Below are 8,921 nucleotides of genomic sequence, written 5' to 3'. Positions count from 1 at the left end.
CTAAGTAGGAGAACGAGACAGAAAAGCCTCCAAAACAGGCACAATTTCAGTACTAAATGCGACTAAAAATAAGTCTAAAACAGCATTTTTCAGACTAAAACCAGGCGCAGACACTATAGTAGATGTGCCCCAATATGCCCCATTGTTTGCAATTAGACAACTTGGCTCACAAAGCTGTAAAAGTGCAGCGGAAAAGTTCCATATTAGGCCGGGTTCACATCACCGTTTATTTTTCCATTCTTGTGATCCATCAGAACAGAAAAATAATTATTCAGCCGGTTACTTGGGTCGGTGTGACCTACCTAAATTTTTTTGTTTTAAACTACACTGTACTTGCCAACGTCAAAGGGAATATATAACAGTTATACAGTTGGTTAATTGGGTCGGTGTGTCCTAACAATTTTTTTTTCCAAACACCTCTTTTGCATCCGTGACACGAAATTCACAATTATTCGTCTGTCATTCGTCGCAATTATTTTGTAGGTGACTGTAACAAAATGAGGAGAGCATCAACTAGGGGACGTGGTCGTGGTGTAGCTGGAGTTGGTAGTGGTGGAGCTTCTGCTGCAGGGAGTAGACAAATGAAACACCTTCCTCTGGTGCACGCAGGCGACATGATGTTTTGTGACATTTTGTGGGCCCGAATACTGCTCTAAGAATGGTGAGGCTAGAACAAGTAGAGGCGGTAGTAGATTGGATGGCTGACAGTGCCTCCATTTCCTTCACATTGTCTTTCACGTGGTCCACTGCTGAAAGCGCAGAGTTGACACCGTTGGCCCATAGATATCCGTCTACCACCTCAAGCCCTTGCACATCAGCGAAGCAGTCTGAGCCCCAAGTCATGCAGGAGTCACTTATGCTTTTTAATAACTCTGCTGGCTGGGTTTTCGTGGGCTATCCACCTAGCCCTGCCCCAGAAGTGACAGAGATTGAGTGCCCAACCACTTATGTTTGAGGATGAGGACGTGGGAGAACCATGCAGCACCTCTCTGAGGACGAAACACATTTGTCAACTTCTGGGGCTTTCTGCAGTGTCCAAATCGGCCAGGAGGGCAGGGGTGAGAAATGGATAGAAGATGATGTGGAGGATGATGAGGTCCTAGACCTCACATGGCATCCAGGTCATGTCAGTGATGCGTGCAGTTCAGAGGAAGAGGAGGGGGTCATGCAGCTCCAGCCGCACAGCAAAAGAGGGAGCAGGGTGCAAAAGCAGAGTGGTCAGCCCCCAGCCAGTACGCCTGCTACTTTTCAACACACCAAGAGACATAGCACACCAAAGCCGGCGCAAAGGAGTTCCCTGGTGTGGCAGTTCTTCAGGCAGTGTGCTGACGACAGGACACGGGTGGTTTGCACGCTGTGCAGTCAGAGCCTGAAGCGAGGTATAAATGTTCTCAACCTGAGGACCACCTTCATGATCTGGCATCTAACCGCAAAGCACGAGCTGCAGTGGAGTAGACACCTCAAGAACCAGGAAAGATCAGAGGCTCCTCCTGTTCCCTCTTCTGTTGGTATCGGCCTCTTCCTCCCCCTACAGAGCCACAGGGGCACCGCAAACAGGCGATGTGGCAGCCAAGCCACCACCACAGTCACCCAGCATGTCCACACTGTCCCATGAAAGCGTTCAGTTGTCCATCTCACAAACACTAAAGAGAAAGAGCAAGTACCCGTCTACCCACACACGAGCCCTGGCCCTGAATGCCAGCATTTTAAAAACTGCTGGCCTTTGAAATGCTACCATTCCGTCTGGTGGAGATAGACAGTTTTAAAAATGTAATGACGGCAGCTGTCCCACGGTACGTCGTTCCCTGCCCTGCATTACCAAGTGGCGTAAAAAAATAAGGTGTGCACTGCGCAATGCCATCAGTGGCAAGGTCCACATAACCACAGACATGTGGACCAGTAAGTAAGGGCAGGGACATTATATCTCCCTAACTGCCCACTGAGTAAATGTAGTGGGCCTGAGGCAAACAGCGGTTTGGCGTGCATCCTACCACCACCGAGGATTGCTGGATGTTTCTCAAACTCCACTTCCTACTCCGGTTCCTCCTCTACCGCCTCGTCATCACGTCAACGCAACACATGCACCACCAACTTCAGCACACCCAGAGGGGAACGACAGCAGGGTTTTCTAAAACTCATATGTTTGGGGGAAAGACCCCACACTGCGCAGGAGCTGTGGGCGGGCATGGAAGTATAGTCCGATGAGTGGTTGATGCCGCTGTGCCTCAAGCCAGGACTGGTGGTGTGCGACAACGGGCGAAATCTCGTAGCAGCTCTGGGGCTAGCCAGTTTGATGCACATCCCTTGCCTGGCGCATATGCTGAATTTGGTGCAGAGGTTCCTCAAGAATTACCCAGATATGTCAGCACTGCTGCAGAAAGTGAGGGCCATCTGTGTGCTGCTCGCCTGTCTGCGCTGCAGCGTACCTTTGGCCATCCCGCTCACTGCCTCATATGCGACTTCCCCACAAGGTTGAACTCCACCTTGCACATGCTGGAGAGACTGTGCGAGCAACAGAAGGTGGCAGTGGAGTTTCAGCTTCAGCACGCACGGTTGAGTCGCTCTGCGTAACAGCAACATTTCACCTACGAGTGGGCCTTCATGCGGGACTTGTGTGCCGTTTTGCGCTGCTTCGAGTACTCCACCAACATGGCCAGCGGTGATCACATCTTCATCAGCCTTACTATACCACTTCTATGTCTCCTTTAAAAAAAACGCTTCAGGCGCTGATGGATGAGGATGTGGCACAGGAAGAAGAGAAGGAGGAACATGGATCATTCCAATGGTTATCAGGCCAGTCAGCCACAGGTGGCTCCGAGGGTGGTTGATGCACCAACAGTGGCCAGGTACCTAACTGTCCAGCTAGGGCACAGTTTTGGAGGATGATGATGAGGAGGAGGATCCCCATCCACTGCAGGGTGGCACCCAAATAGACGGGCATCAATGGAGCGTGGCTGGGGGGATACAGAGTACACGTACTATAGGCAAGTGACTTTAGGCAAGTGACAAAACAAGCAATCATAAACAAGGAAAAAGTCATCTTGCGGTGTTGGTGGTAATTCACACCAAGTGGCAATTCTGCCTCAAAGAGTCCTTGCTAATAGCAGCACCAACCTGTTTTCACTCCAAACAGGTAGCAAGCCTTCATCCAGACACAAGGCTCCCAGATCCCAACACAGAGACCTCGCTTCTGAGCCCATCTGCCTATTTAAGGACAGCCAGGTACTGCCAAAATCTGGACCAGCATTTAAAATCCAGTCCGGTATTTGACCTCAACTGGCTGTAAATCAGCCCAGCAGCACATGCTGGGAGGAAAATACCTGTTTTTCCAGACCAAACCTCACTGCATCAGTGTATACACAAAAAAAAAAAAAAAAAAAAGCGTTTTGTATTGCAGAACTAGCTACCTGCACACAAGTGACAGCCCTTCACTCCCTCAGAATTTATCAAAACGGGTGTAAAGGAAAACTGGCTTAGTTGCTCATAGCAACCAGTCATTCCACCTTTTTTTGAAAGGAGCTCAGAAAAATGAAAGGTGAAATCTGATTGCTATGGGCAACTGAGCCAGTTTCTCTTTACACCAGTTTTGTTAAATCTCCTTCAGAATGTTGCTGTAAGCAAAGGACCTTCCTCAACTGTGCCCCTGATTGGCTGTCAGTCTGAGCCAATCAGGGCAAGCCCCTCCGCTTTCTCCCCGTGTCATGTGTTACTCTTCCTCATGGTTTTCCCCACCAATATTCATACTAAAATGGCACTGGGCACCATTTTTATGGGTTTTATCCAAAAATCCGGAATTACTTACCGGTAATTTAGTTTCCACGAAATCACCATGACTGCCCACAAGAGATTGACCCCTGACCTCTGTAGGGGCAGGAACAGAGAGAGGGTTTAAATCCCCCCCCCTCCCACCACCAGTGTGTCCAAAATTACAGAGACATAAAATGTGGTGGATAGATAATAACTTAAGAGGATATTAATTCATAACCTCAAAAGAAAAAAAAAATTAGGGTAGGGAATATATGTGCCGTCGTGGAAACTGAATTACTGATAAGTCTAATTCTGGCTTTCCACCTTATCACCGCGACGGCCCACAAGGAGATATACAAAATTATAGAACTAGGGGGGAGCGTCTGACTGAAGGACTTTACGTCCAAAAGACAAGTCTGAGCTACTAGAAAGGTCTAGTCTATAGGGTCTCATAAAGGTATGTATGCTGGATCACGCAGCAGCTTTGCAGAGGTCCTCTAAAGAAGCCCCGGCCCTTTCAGCCTGAGGGGAAGACATGGCTCTAGTCGAATGGGCTTTTAGGTTGGAGGGGCAGGGAAGGCCCTGGATCACATAACAAAGGGAGATGGTGTCCCTAATCCATTGAGCTAGAGAGGACTTGGAGGACTTCAAACCTTTACTCTTACCTGAGAAAAGGACTAAAAGGTTATCGGATCTCCGGAAATCTTTCGTAACCTCGAGATACCTTAAAACTGAGCGCCTAACATCTAGGGAATGAAAGGTGGATTCTTTACTGTTAGAGGGATTGTTACAGAAGGAAGGTAATATTATTTCCTGGTTACGATGGGAATCAGATACAATTTTAGGGAGAAAGCCTGGGTCTAATCCGAGTATGATTCTATCATCAGTAATACGGAGATATGGTTCCCGTATGGACAAGGCTTGTATCTCGCCCAGCCTCCTTGCGGATGTAATGGCTATGAGGAAAGCGGTCTTTAGAGATAGATGTTTACTGTAGTCATGTTGTCAGACAGGACTTTTACGTGTAGGCCTTGGAGATCTTCCGCCGCCTTTAATGACTCCCAAACCGCCCTCAGCTCTCTGAAGTTGGAGGATTGAGAACGAGTTGTTGGCGGCTAGGTACCCTGAAAGTAATGATCTCCCACCTTCGCTCCCCATCCTTTTTCGCTTGCGTCCGTCAGGATCTGAATATAAGGAGCCTTCTCCCAGGGAACTCCCAAGGAGAGGTTGTTAGAGTTCATCCACCAGTCAAGGGAGGTCTTTACTAATAGAGGGATGGACACCCTGTGATTCAGGGAGCTCTGCTGCCTGTTTCAGATTCTGAGAATCCAGGCTTGGAGGATCCGGAAGTGCGACTGACTCCAGGGTACCGAGGGTATGCAAGACGAGAGAAGACCTAGAAGGCTCATGGCTTCTCTTATGGTGCAGGACCTTCTGCTCTGAAACAGTTAGATCTTTAAACGAAGGTTCACGATTTTGTCCAATGGTAGAAACTTGCGTTGAACTTAGGAATCTAGAATGACCCCCAGAAACTGAATCATACTGGATGGGTGGAGATTCGACTTCTGCATGTTTATTAACCAACCTAGATCTCGTATTAACGATAGGAAGGTGTCTAGATCCGCTTTGAGCAGACTTTCGCTGTCCCCAATTATGAGGAAATCGTCCAAGTATGGTAAGATCACCAAGCCTCTGTGCCTCAGGGAAGCCACCATCTCGACAACGAGCTTCGTGAAAACTATGGGAGCAGATGATATTCAAAAGGGAAGAGGCATAAATTGGAAATGAAGGATTGAGCCTTTGCGATCTTAAATTGCGAATCTCAGAAATTTCTGGGAATTTGGGTGGATCGGGACGTGATAGTCCCTTAGGTCTACTGTACACATCAGAACGTTTCTTCCCATCAGCGGTATCAGAGACTCCATCCTGAATTTCCGATAGACTATGAATTTGTTTAGGGACTTTAAATTGATGATCGTGTGGAATGAGCCTCCCTTCTTTTGTACTAAGAGGTTTGAATAGAATCCCTGCCCTAGCTGTGACAATGGGACCTGGGCTACTACACCCATTTCTAGAAGGTTCTGGACTCCCTGCAGGATTTTCTTGTTTACCAAGGATGAGCCGGGACTGGTGACAATGAAACGGTTTGGGGGAGATGAAGAAAATTCTATTCGGTAGCCGGATCTTATGATGTCCCGGGCCCAAGGATTCAGGGTGATGGAAACCCACGGGGCTAGAAAATTCTTTAATCTCCCCCCGACTCTGGCGTCATTGTCTGTCACTAGATTTATTTTGGGAGGAGGTGAGTGCCTCTTCCCTTGCCACCCTTGGGGTAGCTCCAATGACCTGACTTCCCTTTATCTCTGTAGGGCCTACCCTGACTAGCGGAGGCACAAAAGGGAAATTTTATTTTAGAAGATCGTTCTTCGGTGAAACCCTTTTCCGTCTGCCGCCTTTTCTAAAATGCGGTCAAACACAGGGCCAAAGACTCCTTCCCCCCCCCCTTCCCCCAAGAAGGGGATGGAGCACAACTTCATCTTTGAGGTCTTACCCCCGGACCAGCACTTCATCCATAAGGCCCGGCAGACCGCATTGGATAGGCCGGCATACCTTACAGATTCCGCCAAAGCATCCGCCATAAATGCAGTGGTAGACTTTAGCAGAGGAAGAAAATTTAAGCTTTCCTCCCTAGGGGGTCTTGTCTCGGATAGGAGTCTCTAGTTTGTTTAACCACAACCCCATGGCCCTCGAGGTAGCAGCGATATTGGACTTTGTTATACATTGCGGCCTCCCAGGATTGTTTCAACGAGCTGTCCGCCTTCCTGTCCATGGGGTCGCGTAACTAGGAGGCGTCCTGAAAGGGTAGAGCTGTCTTTTTATTGACTTTTGCGACCTGAACATCGATCTTAGGTGTTTCATTAAATATTTTGCACTCATTAATATCAAATAGAAGCCGATTCCTAAAGGACTTAGGCACCCCCGGGCGTTTCTCGGGATTGGACCATTCGTCGAGAACAATCTCACGTATATTCTCGTTTATAGGAAGAACGTGTTTTTTTTTTTATGTGAAGACCTCCTGCAGTACTCAGCCCTGCAGGGTGAGCGAATATGAGGGTTGCTCTTGGTACTCAGAGATTATATATATACACACACACACACACACCCTGGGCAGGCGTACAGCAGTGATGGAGAGGCTGGCACATGGATCTTCTGGGGCACTCTGTGTATAGGGACTAGGCCAGGTGGTAGGTGAGGTGCCCTGGGTGTTGTAGGTTTAGTGTGCCTATGGAAAGATCCCTTAACGTTCTTGACACCAGTAACTGTGGCACACCGATTTGTTGTAGGAATAATTGAGGTACACAAAGTTGCAGTGAACCAGAACTTTTTACTGAACAGTCCAACTATATACACAGTCTTTAGTTAGTTCCATATGTATAATGTTGAATACAGGCAGGCTTCATACAAATGGCAGGCAGTCTTTGCAAGATACTCAGAGGGAATAACACTTAGGATCTGAGGAAAGTGCAGCCTGATCTGTGTCTGGCTTTCACCAAGGCCCATATGCCCTATTGCTGGCTTTATCCTTGGGTAGGGAAACCTTCTGGTATATATCCTCTTGCTGTAAATATCCTTCTGCCCTTCAGCTTTCTATTTGGCTGGATAAAAGTGGCTCTGCACTGTACTTTTAAAGGTGCTATATATTTTCAGGAGGTAGCTTCTTCCCCTGGTGGCAAGCTAGGAGCCTGGGCTATCTAGCTGCATGTCAGAAGCTGCTCTCTGGCTAAAGTGCACACTTGGCTTCTGACCACACTTCCTCTCTGAACAGGACCTGATTATATATTATATATAATATATATATATATACACACACGGGGGTTCACTAGCTCCCTCTACTGCCTAGGAGGAGGAACCACACACCGTGACCCAATTGACCCTTGAGTAGTGCCCACCATTACATAGTGGGACACTACACTGGAACATTTCGTCCTGTACAAAATGAGACTTCAGGGCTTCTTCCACCCCCATGGTGGCTCTGACGGCCTTTAGTAAGTCTGGCATGCATTCAGAGGAAAAACAAAATGGCGGATTCAGAGAATTCTGCATCAGAGGAAGCCTCCTCATCGTCCCAGGGTCTAGAGGACGAAGCGTCTTCAGCTATTCCGTCTGAATCTGAGGAAGAGGGGGATTCTATTCTGAGATCAAGAGGATTTGACTTCGTGAATCATGGACATAAATTCAATTAACGAAGGTTGTTCATCCCGTATAACACTTGAAATGCAATCTTTACATAATCTTATGGTAATCTGGAAGCCGCCTATAGCACGATAGGCACTTAGCGGGCTTCCTAACCTTCTTCTGTGCCTCCTTAGGGACCTAGGAGGGGAGAGTGACCCCAATCAGGCTGATATGAACACAATATATAATGAAAATTATACTTTGCCCTTAAGCCCAAGTGTAGGAAGAGAGAGGAACCCGAGTTCCCTGACCACAAGTGCAAGCAAAGCAATGGTGATACAAGTACAAGTACACTCCCCACAGGGGAACTTACAGCAATCGGCGCAGAGGGGTCTCCTGCAGAGCAGGGTTCCACTGACATGGCATAAGCAATGGATTGTTGCCTCGGCACTTCCATGCGCTGTGCCGATCTTTCCAGGAGACGCGTGCCTTGTCACTTCCTAGTCTTCCGGAAGTGACGTTGCCACATAGCGCTAAAGCGCCCGACGCACAGCCCGGCTAAAACCCTAGTAGGCCCGGCGGGAGATCGCGTCTAGGGAGCAGGCTCTCGTATTAAACAGAGCGAGGCATCCCACTTCTCCCCTGCCCAGTGTTAGTACTGGGGCACCAAGGTAAGCCAGATGGTGTCAGGAATTACATCGGTCTTAATCTCCCTGGTTAGGGAGACCTCTCTCTGCCCCTGTAGGGACAGGAAACACTGGTGTTGGGGGCATTTAAACCCTCTGTTCCTGCCCCTACAGAGGTCAGGGATCAATCTCCTTGTGGGCCGTCGTGGTGATGAGGTGGAAATTAGCAAATAGTGGATTAGTTAATTTCTCAGAAATTAATCTGCATTGCATCAGTTTACAACAGACTCACTCCCCTCCAATATAAACCAAGAAGAGCCACGTTCTACAAATATATTTTAATGCAACAAAATCTGTTACAAAAACAGCACT

Source organism: Bufo bufo, chromosome 4 (genome assembly GCF_905171765.1).
Source record: "Bufo bufo chromosome 4, aBufBuf1.1, whole genome shotgun sequence".
NCBI classification, from domain to species: Eukaryota; Metazoa; Chordata; class Amphibia; order Anura; family Bufonidae; genus Bufo; species Bufo bufo.
The sequence above is the reverse complement of the archived record's forward strand: the minus strand, read 5'-3'. Positions refer to the sequence as shown.